An 11,679-nucleotide genomic window follows, 5' to 3' on the forward strand; every position below is an offset into this window, starting at 1 on the left:
CGTTGGGTGGAAGTTTTTCATTCCTCTTGCATCAGCATGTGCTGAAAGCCGTCCGGGGCCGTCCCTGAACCCGAAGGTGCGACTCAGCTGTGTCGATGCTGCGGCTGGAAAAAAAGAAGAAAGAAAAAAGAGCCTTCTCCCTCGAGCTGCGTTCTCTGAATCTCAAAGGATGTCTGAGGTCTCAAGTATGAATTATTGGTGTGAAGATTTTTTTAAGTGGAAAAAAAAAACACCTGTGGGGTTTTTGGCAACATACGTTTTATCACCTGCTCTTTCTTCCTTTGCTGGTATGACGATTGTGTCGTGGATGTAACTAAAAATATATGGAGGTACATTTGTTTCTTAATTATTCAATCAAAAAAAGATTGCTTCAATCAAAAAATATATTTTCAATTTAAAAAAATTCACTTCAATCAAAAAAAATTATTTCAATCAAAGAAAAGTGTTTGAATGCAAAAAATGCATTTGAACAGTTTTTCTTTGATTGGAAATGTTTTCTTTGATAGAAGTGAAGTTTTTTTTTGTTTGAAGCAACTTTTTTGATTGAAGTAGTGTTTTTTTGTGTTTGAGCCATATTATGGGTAGGACATTTGTGTCTTTATCATTTAATCAAAAAATAAGTTGCTTCAAAAAGAAAAAAAAAACTTTTTCAATCAAAGAAAAAAAGTGTTTGAATGCCATCCGGACCTGCAGCCGTGTTTTAGCTCAGTCTCTGCAGTTGCCTCTTCACCTGACGTCACACAACTTTTACTGATAACAGGAATTTCCTAGAACTTGAGGATACTTCTTACAGTGCGGTGTTTATACAATTTAGAAAATTCAAATTGTATGTACTTTTTTTTATCACACAGGGAAGAGACTCTTATTTTGATTTGATCTGATTTGTTTTAGTCTCTTAAATACATTTAGGAAATATTCATATCCAACTACTGGCAAGTTCAAATGTTGCTACAGAAAAATTTGGTTTAAAAAAAATACAACCTAGATGACATGTTGACAAAAGAAGGGAATAATGGAATTATTTTCGAATAAAAACAGTATGATAATACCTATTGATCAACTCATAATATGTGCGTTTGAACTTCCTCAGAAAGTTCCTGCAGCTTTTTAAAATAACAGATTTATCAGTAGTTGAAATCTTTTGAGCTACATTTGAGAATGGACATCTCTGTGTTGAAGGAGCTCCTTCTGGAGGAATCGCTGTGCGACGCCGTTATCAAAGTTGGAGATGGGGAGTTAAAAGCTCACAGGATCATCCTCTGCGGCTGCAGCTCCTACTTCAGGTGAACTGATTCATGCTATTTTCATGGAGTACTTAATTATCCTTTAGCCTGATTTTCATGTAACATGGAGCAACTTCAAATGCTTTTAATAAACTTCGCAAATAGATTTTGAGTTAAACTGAGATGTGGAAGACTAACATTCTTTGCCTGCTCAGTCATCAGCTTGACTGATGTAATCAGCTTTGTTGATAATTAGCAATGAGCTCATGGAAATGTGTCCAAGTCAAACATTTATCCACTGGGAGATCATAAGTGTTACATTGCAATACTTAACATAACGTGGATTTAAATGATACATCTTGGCCGCGTTCAGACTGCAGGCAAATATCCGATTTTTAGCCCATCCAGATTGAAACTGGATGACTCTTTTGAAGTCTGAACAGTCCCAAACCGCATGATATCCGATTTTTGCAAACCAGATGGAAACCACCTCCAGGAGGTAGTTTCATATCCGATCCATATCGCATTTGGGCAGATGCGTCGCAGTCTGAACAGCTCCAAACACTCAGATCAGATATGACTGTCCCAGACGCTCCAAACCACCCGCCCATTTCCAGTTGTGGAGCTACTCATCCTTTCACAGAGAGCATGTACAATCTCTGATGTCACGTCAAAAACTATTATTTGTAGTTTAAGTGTTGCAAATTCACATTACAACATGTTTTAATAGCAAAAAAGAAAAGAAAAAAAGACTGCATTTCCACGTACGGTGCGGGTCGCTGCGTACCCTACGCCGTAGGCTCTGCGTTGGTGTAACGCGGAACCATAAATCAGCCTTCAGTCGCGCTGTGAGCCTGAACCTGCAGCCCGTCAGCCCCTCTCCTCCTAGGAGGAGAGGTTAAAGACCGGGGCTGCCAGTTATTCATTGTTGGTTCGTTTTGTTAACTCTGAGCTTTGTTGGTTGGTTTGTTAGTTTGCTGATGGTTTTGTTCTGAACACTTTTCTCTGTTTCACATTTTGCTGGTACGCCGGGTCCCTCCACCGAGACACAACTTTTGCGGTATGCGTTCATTGTTATGTCTAAAAATGATGCGCAGTGCCGACCCAATCAGAAACGGTACAGATATTTTGGGATTTTTTTATATATAAAAAAAATACATGACTTCACACAATACACGCGCTGGGTGACGCCTCCGCTCCGACGTCGTTGCTACGGCAACCCGTCAGATCAGTCAATGATGTGGCCCAGTCTGAACAGAGCCAGATCCGATATGGACACTTGCTAAAAACAGTGTGGACAGTCAGCCCTGAAAATCGGATATGAGAAGGAATCAGATATATATCAGATTTGCCTGCAGTCTGAACGCGGCCCTTGTGCTGCAAACCCACTGAATATGGAGCTAGAACAGTCTCAGGCCCGGTTTACACGTAGCAAAAACTGTGGCGTTTTCCATGCGTTTTGGCTGTTCGTTTACATGAAAACGCAGCTTTCCTTTTTCTAGTTAAAATGTTTCATTTTTAGTCAAAAAAATCTCATTACACTTAAAACAAGACTCATCACTGGAAAAAAGTGAAAATGTACTTGAAACAGGTGAAAATGGTCAAATAACAAGTTATTTATCTGGTGATGTTTTAAGTGTAATGAGATTTTTTGACTAAAAATGAGACATTTTAACTAGAAATAAGACAAATATTCCTGGTAAGATTTTGAGTTTTTGCAGTGCAGCATCATGTGTGCGACCTGTGTTTACAATTTGTTTGGCCACCGTCAATATTTTCTTGTATTTGACCTGTTTTATATTCTAGAGTCACACTTAAAAGTAACTCCACTTCTCTGTCACTCCAAACGAAAGACTCTAGTTCATCTTGGAAGTAATTGAAAGTTACACGTGTCATTTGTTGATGTTTTTTCCAGGATTCTGATTGGCTAGCATGACTTTATGCTTCTCGTTACACTGCCACCTGTAGGTTTGGCTGCTTATAGCAGCTTAACAGCGTATTTATGCGGGTTTGTGTAAATGATGGTATTTTTCAAAACGTAGATGGGGAAATTTTTGTAAATACCCGGCTATGTGTAAACGTGTTCTCAGTAGTCACAAATTCACAGGACAAGATTCACATGCACGGGATGATTTGCAAATGCACAGGACAATTCACACCTGCATAGGACAAGATCAACAGATGTATTTCTGATGCACAACCAAATATAACCTGATTTACAAACTGTTTTTGGTCTGTGGACTTTGCTGCATTTGTGTGTGAATTTTGAGACTCCCCTGACTTGCCTCAGTCCACAAATGTCTTATTTTAAACACGGAATGATCTGCAACCAATCAGATATCCTCCTTGCTTCAGCCAATCATAAGAACGCACCCAAAGTGCGGGACGATTTACTCATAAGCCAACCACATTAAGCCATTCAAAACACTATATGATGTGAATTTCAGTCAGTTCAACATGGCTCCCAGCAAGGACCGCAGAGCCATAAATCAAACATCTAATTCAATATGTTTCGCTACTTAATCCCCTTGTTTGCTATTAGAAGTGTTTACTTATTAATCTCAATCGCTTTAACTGAGCAACTCCCAATACAGTCCTAATTAATCTGTGATTTTCTGACACTGTGACACCCACTGTTGCTGTGGACATGAACAGAAATGCTCTAAATCCACAGGGATTTCCTGGTCCTCCCTTGTAGAGGTGAACAAACCCATGACTTCCAAAGGTTTCTTTTTCACCTGTCTAGTAGCACCTACCTCGCCGTGCAATGCTGCATGCACGGATCATTCCGTGTTTAAAAAAAGACATTTGTGGACGTTCACACACAAATGCAGCGAAGTCCACAGACCACCAACCATTTGTAAATCAGGTTATATCAGAATCAGAATCAGAATCATGTTTATTTGGCCAGGGCAGGTCAGACAAGACATGGAATTTGACTCTGTATTTTCGCTCACTCTACAGTAAATAGGTAATAGACATATGACAGCTCTTATTAACATATATGCAATTTTTAAAAAGTGAAAGGGGCATTGTCACAGCATATGATTGTGTTATTATTATTAGGGTCCGAGCACTTACAGTGCGAAGGCCCTATTGTATCTGTAGTATAAATATATATATTTTTTTCTTTTTTCTTTATTTTTCCGACGAAAGGAGGGCCTTTTTGCCCCCCTAAACGTGCCCCAAATTTTCACAAAATTCACAAAATTGTCACCAAATTTTGCATGCAAGCCAGGTCTGGTGAAAAATGTGATATTTCATGGTTTGCATTAATTGGCGTGGCCTAATGGCTCAACAGCGCCCCCTAGAAAACTTTGTGCCTCAAGCCCCACAATACGGTTTGACGTACATGCACGAAAATACACACCTGTATCATGTCGCAACTTTAAGAAAAGTCTCTTGGCGGCATGGCTGAAACTGAACAGGAAGTCGGCCATTTTGAATTAATTTGTGTAATTTTGGCGCAATTTATGCCATTTCTTCGGCCCAAACGGTAACGGGCACCCAGGTGTGTTATACATCAAAATGTGCGTCTCCAACCTGCGATGATGCGCATTACTTTTCTCAGTCAAAAGTGTTACCGTGGCGATGCTAGATGCCAAAAAGAACGCCCCCCCTCTTCTGATTGGTCGATATTTGATAGTCCATATTGACAGTCCTATTTTCTGCCATAACTTTTGAATGGTTTGACATAAAGAATCGTGGGTGGTGTCATCTGACTAGGATTTTAGTACTTGACCTTCATTGGCATGAATTAGTCCCGCCCCTTCTTCTGATTGGTTGATATCTGATAGTTCCTACTTTCTGGCATAACTTTTGAATGGTTTGACATAGAGAGTCGTGGCTGGTGTCATCCGCTAAATGTCCAGGCCTGAAGAATCTACATACAAGTCACACACTGCAGCACACCTGAACGTGCACAAGGGTGCGAGGGCCAGTTCATCCCTGCTTGCAGCTTTAATTATTATTGTTATTATTATTATTATTATTGCACAGTGATTGATTACTCTGAGATTCTATGAGTGATGAGATTCATCAGAGCAACAGCTTAGGGGAACAAACTGTCTCTGTGTCTGGAGGTTTTAGTTAATATTTGTGTGTGCATCAGAAATACATCTGTGTATCTTGTCCTACCACGTGTGAATCTTGCCCTGTGCATTTGAGAATAGGTCTGTGCATTTGTGACTATTGAGACTGTTCTAGCTCCATAACCTGAATGTTGATCCTGCAGTGAGCTGTTCTGCAGCAACCCAACACAGAAGATCTTCAGCTTCCAGGACGTGTCAGCAAAAGTAATGAGCCTCATCGTGGAGAACGCCTACGCCGGCTCCGTCACAGTGATGGAGGACAACGTGCTGGATCTGTTGGCGGGAGCGCAGCGCTTCGACGTCAAAAGCATCATTCAGGTCTGCTGTGACTTCCTGCAGAAAAACCTCAGCTCCGACAGATGCATCGTCGCCTGGAGGCTGGCAAAACACTCTCCCAGTATCCCGAGAAAGCCTGCCTTTACATCCTGCTTCACTTCGAGGAGATTGCAAGGTTCTCTCAGGAGTTCGTGCAGCTGTCTGTGGAGGAGCTGACGTATTTCATAGAGAAAGACGAGCTGAACGTGAGGCAGGAAAGTGTTGTTTTTGAGGCAATCCTCCGCTGGATAGGCTTTGCCCCTGAGGAACGCAGGGGCCACCTGACAACATTGCTGCCCAGCGTAAGTCAAGGCAGGACATTAAATGAACTATTAATGATTGAAATGAAGTCCAGAAGTTCTGCAACCACAGTTTTATGAGTTGAAGTGGCAGATAAAGTACAGTATCTACCACCACCAACAGACCAGTTAATGATGAAATACAAGTTAGAGTTTTGGCCTTGTAAGGGCTAATGTACAAGTCTGTGTTAATTGTGATCACTTATGTAGTCTCTATCTGCAAATGTTCTTGTTTCTGTCCAGGTCCGCCTCCTCTTAATGCCCATTGAGTACTTGGTTGAGATTGTGAGCAAAGATGATGTTGTAAGGAACAACCTGGACTGTGTGACTATGGTGAACAGCACCATGGAGATCCTGCGTGACCCCAGCATGGAGAAACCCCCCACACGCACACGCCTGCCCGCCGAGCTGCTGTTTACTATCAGTGGCTTCTGGGATGAGATCGAGTTATACAACGTGCGAACTGAGCGCTGGCTGACAGTATATCAGAATGACCAACCTTTTCCAGAGTTCTGCTGTTGCGTTCACCTCCAAGGATCCATTTATTTTATAGGCGGCGGCAGTGACACCCATATCTACTTAAGCAGTGTGCAAAAGTTCACCCTCGCCACCCAAAGTTGGGAAGAGGTTGGGTCGATGCATGTGCCTCGATTATTCGTCAGTGCGGCCGTCCTGAACGGCTTCATATACGCCATGGGAGGCTGGAATGGCTCTGAGTCACTCAGGTCTGCAGAGCGGTTCGAGCCCGAGACCAACCAATGGACTGAAATCGCACCGATGCACCATCGGAGGTTTGATGCTGGCGCTGCAGCACTGCACGGCAAGGTGGGTGCTACCACACCGGAGGAAAAGAAACCTTCTGAAGCCGTGGGTTTTGTTCACCTCAACAAGTGGGGACCAGGAAATCCCCGTGGGCGTGGATTTAGAGCATTTCTGTTCATGTCCATAGCAACAGTGGATGTCACAGTGTCAGAAAATCACAGATGTTTAATTAGGACTTCTGGAAATTGTGATGCCTCTAAAGAAAAAAATGTTTCATGCCCTCTAAAGCCATCTGACATTAAAGCAGCACAACGTAACTTTCAGCTTTTCTGAGTTTGGCGGCATCTTTTGGACAAAAGCGGTAGTGCTTTACCAGAAAGAACACTACGTTTCCCATGAGCACCAGCGCGTACTGCTGGAAAACTCCTGTCCCGTCGCGTGCATTTGTTTTGATGGAAGACGGGATGCTTTTCTGTTTCACCAAGTGAACAGACGGAACGCAAAACAAAAGATGTTAAACTGCTGGAAAGGAACTGGAATTTACCGGTATACCTTAAACAAGGAAGCCAGGGAGCAGTATATGGAGAAAATAATGATTATTAACGGTCTGGATCCATATGAAATACCTACTGACCACCCATGTGTTTCAATAAATTTGTATAATAGTACAACATACAGTACATGTTTTGTATCCCTCTTACTTCTCTTTTCTTTTTTTTGACCGCTATATTATGGTGAAGAGGCTCCGAGGCGTGATTATTTTTGTTTTCCTCGTGAGATTATTTTTTTCCTCTGCAGCTACAAATAAGAGTTAATATTTTTTCCTCAACAAACTAGTTTTATCTGAAGATTGGGGAAGATTGGGGTGAAGATTGCACCGCAGAGAGCTGGCCAGCAACTGCGTTTAGCTGGAGAAGTGGGGAATAAAACCCGTGTTTTGATCCGACCCGGTCTGTGTGAGTGTTTGTGGTTTAAGGCTGTTTATGGTTCTGGGTTAAATCCACGCAGAGCCTACGGCGTAGGGTACGCGGCGACACGCACCGTACGTTGCGCGTCGCCACGTACCCTACGCCGTAGGTCTGCGTCGATTTAACGCAGAACCATAATTCAGGCTTTACTGTGTGGAAGCCGGTGTTTGGTCGTTACAGCCGCGATCCAAAGCGAGCCGACGACTCTTTCACTCTTTTACTTTGTTATATCAGATACTTGGCCTGCGTGGTTCTGCCTCCGAGCAGGAAACCGTTGAAAAGTTAAACCATTAGGATCTTTTCCCCACGTCTGTTGTGTGGAGCTGCTGCAGCCACAACGCAGCAACAGCTTCTGCGGAGCTCTCGCTCCACGCCCCGCCCATTTTCGTCTCGACTGCGAATTGGGAAGGAGGGGGAAGTGACGTATGCCGTAAAGCAGTCAAAGTCGTAACGATTTGTAGTCTTTTAGTGTGGCAGGGTTCCTACCATGCTCCTCAAAGTTACATAGTGCCAGTGAAGGCGATACAGACCCCTCAGACCATGACAGAGGTGTCATTAAACCTGTTGGAAGTTGATGTACCATCACAATGTCTCTGGAAATATTATATTAAGGTGGAAAAGTTACGTAGTGTCGCTTTAAACTAGACCTTTTCATAGTATCTGTTTTACTGTATATTGCAGTATCTGGCCCAGCTATGATTAACAAGAAGCAGTTTTACTAGTAGGCTATTTTTAACATTTGAGAGGTACCAACTTCGTTAATGACTTAAACATGTATTCATCTGTCTAGTAACTGTGCTTCCAGTGGAATGCTAACCTCCAAATTTTGAACTTAAACAAAGATTAAGCTCTTTAGAGCTTTCTTTTTTGGGGTTTTTTTTTTCTCCCACTAGGGGAGTTTTTACTTACGCCATTGTTTATGTTATGTTTATGTAATAATTTCTCAGGGGTCTGGCTCTGGGTCTCTGAAAAGATCCTAGAGACAACTTCTGTTGTAATAGACGCTATATCAATAAAATCGAATTGAATTGAAAATTGAATTGTTTCAAAATATGTAGAAAAAAAATGCCATCAGAGTAAAAAAAAAAAGTAAAAGTACAACAACATAAAGCAAATGTAATATTGCAGATTGAACACTTCATGTTGGCATCATGGCTTTAATGTCCCATGCTGTCGCACATTTGTATTTCCCAGATATACATCTGTGGGGGAATCAGCAGCGGGGAGCCTCTGTTTTCTGCCGAGTGCTACAACCCTGACACCGACCAGTGGACGCTGATCACGCCCATGGAAACGGCTCGGTCTGCAGTCGGCGTCGTCAGCTACAACAGACACATTTACGTGGTAACCCTTTTTGGCCTTTGGGATCTTTGCATTATTTAGGGTTTAGACAAATTTTTTAAATCAATTTTACAAATCATTGCATTAGTTTCTGTTTGCATGTGAAGCTGTTTGATGTGTCTGAAACATACATTTGGAATATTTGGAATATCTGAAATTGAAGAAACGTTGTTATCTTGAGATACAATAAAAGGAAAAATCAGTGAAGTCTACAACATCCTATCAGGAGAAGGTCGATCCACTTTTAAGTTGTTAAAAAATATTTGGGAGAAGGAATTAGGCAGAACCTTAGAAAAAAATGCCTGGTTAAATATCTGTGAAAGAGTACATTTTCCATTTACAAGTAATAAAATTAAGGAAGCTAATTTTAAATTCATCCACAAATTCTACTTTACTCCAATAAAAATGCATAAAATATCAAAAGGTATTTCGTCAAAGTGTCCCAGATGTAAAAAGATGGAGGGGACATTCATGCATATATTCTGGGAATGCGACCGTTTACAAAATTATTGGAATTCAATTAATTCCCTTACACAATTAATCCTGGACAAATAAATTGATTTAAGCAGTAGTTTATATTTATTAAATGACACTTATAATTTACAACTACATAACAAAAAATGCAGGATATTAATTTTGATCACTTATTTTGCAAAAAAATGTATACTTTTATTTTGGAAGAACGATTCCCCGCCATCTTACAAGACTTTCGAAGATCAACTCACAGCATTTCTACCATCAGAAAAACTAACATTGGAAAAATACCGATCTTTTTCAAGAATTTTGGTTCCCATTATTCTCTGGTTTAGAGAACTTCATTGTACGCTGATTGCTGTTTTATTGCTGTCATTTACTTTATGTACCTTATGTATCTGTAGGTATTACTTACTGATGTTATTTTCCATATTTTTATTAATTATTAATTGCCTTTCTTTTGTGAAATAAAAAGATTTAAAAAAAAAAAAAAGAATCAGGTGTGTTGATGCAGGGAAACATCTAAAACCTGCTGGACAGATGCTCTCGAGGACCAGGGATGTAAATGAGGTCTTTCTTCTTGCTCCCAGGCTGGAGGCCGGGACGGCACCAATCACGTATCCACCGTCTCCGCCTACGACCCCGTATCCAAGCACTGGCGCACGGCGGCCCCCATGCTTTCCGCCCAGAGACACTTCGGCATCGCCGTGCTGGAGGAGCAACTGTATGTGGTGGGAGGCTTCCGGAACGAGAACTCGCAGCTGGGTAGCAACGTGGAGCGCTACGACAGTGCCAGCGACAGCTGGCAGGCCGTGCGTGACTTCGACCAGACCTGCGCCTTCGTCAGCTGCTGCGTGGTGGAGCGGGTGCCGCACGCAGCGGCCTACCTGTCGTAAACGCCGTCCTCTAAACCAGCTCTCAATTATAGTGTCACATAACGACATACATACATTTCACATAAAGGAGAGAATTCATCTGTTGTGTTTCCATTTTGTGGGGTGACAGTCAGCCAGAACATATAACTATTGCTTATGGATGGTAAGTGTATTTTTGTCATATTTGCTGAAATTACCATTATTTTCAGATATTACATGAACAAGCTAATTTGAGAAACAAATCTGCTTCTTTGGCACCACTTGCAGTGGGCATCCACCGCTCCCCTCGTCCAATCAGAACCAGGAGGCGTGTTTACACGATGTTAACCAGTCATACCCTCCAGACAACAGCCCTTAAAAGGAACCCTGGTTATTAAGACTTGTAGGTCTTAAAAGATAAATGTTGGTATCAATTATAACAATGTGCTATAAAAAACCTTTTTGATGTCTTCGTTTTTATAAAATTTGAAAATATAATTTAACATGTAGGTCGCCATTGTTGTTTACATTCTGGGTAGTGACGTCAGACGGTGGCTCCTGCTGGCCCCCGTACACTGTTTTGACACCCAGAAACAGATGAAAACACAGCTAAACAGGTGACGGCGCACCAGAAACACAGATCAAAACACAGCTAAACATTAAGGTGACGGCGCACCTACAAAAAAGTAAAAAAAAAAAAAAAAAAAGTGCCGCACCATACAGCATGAACTATAAAAACACCATAAAACTCAGACAGACTAACCGACCACACGTTTCAACTAGCAGATAGCCGATGCTACAATAAAAACCCCAGCCAGATCTGGCGTCATTAAATCAAATAAAGATGTTCTTGCCTATTTGAAGCGAAGTCTGCGCCTCCCGTTTCGTCAAAGTCCCGGACCAGTCCCCTCAGTCTCTGGTCTGTCATCACCCAGCACCGAAGCCGGTTTTAGGGGGGAGAGGGGTGGGCTATGCCCACCCAAACGTGCATCCTCCCACTGGCGTCTCCATCCCGGCGGCGGCGGCTATGCAGTCTACTGCGTAGGCTACGCCGGCTACGCCGTCTACGCCGTAGGCTACGCAGGCTACGGCGTAGCCTACGGCGTCTACGCAGGAGCCTAATGCACTGGTAAGATGCGCACGACATTGATCATTTTTGCAGATCCCCCGTGCATCACAGAACTTTGATCCAGTTTGCCTGAACCGAGACGTCTTATGGGCTCCCTCGTCAGCCTCCACAGCCGGGAGAGTGCTGCTCATCTATGTTTTAGATACCTGTCCCAGTTAAACTAACGCGGCTTATCTTCCCAGAGCCACCGCTCTACGTCATCGCCCCCAGAATGCATTGCGCA

At 42.3% G+C, this 11,679-nt stretch overlaps 1 pseudogene; it reads left to right on the plus strand.

The window, feature by feature from the left end:
• The first annotated feature begins 293 nt into the window (after positions 1 to 293).
• LOC133445633 (kelch-like protein 10) lies at positions 294 to 10,369 on the plus strand (annotated as a pseudogene).
• The last annotated feature ends 1,310 nt before the right edge of the window (positions 10,370 to 11,679 follow it).

This window comes from Cololabis saira, chromosome 6 (genome assembly GCF_033807715.1).
Source record: "Cololabis saira isolate AMF1-May2022 chromosome 6, fColSai1.1, whole genome shotgun sequence".
Lineage (NCBI taxonomy): Eukaryota > Metazoa > Chordata > Actinopteri > Beloniformes > Belonidae > Cololabis > Cololabis saira.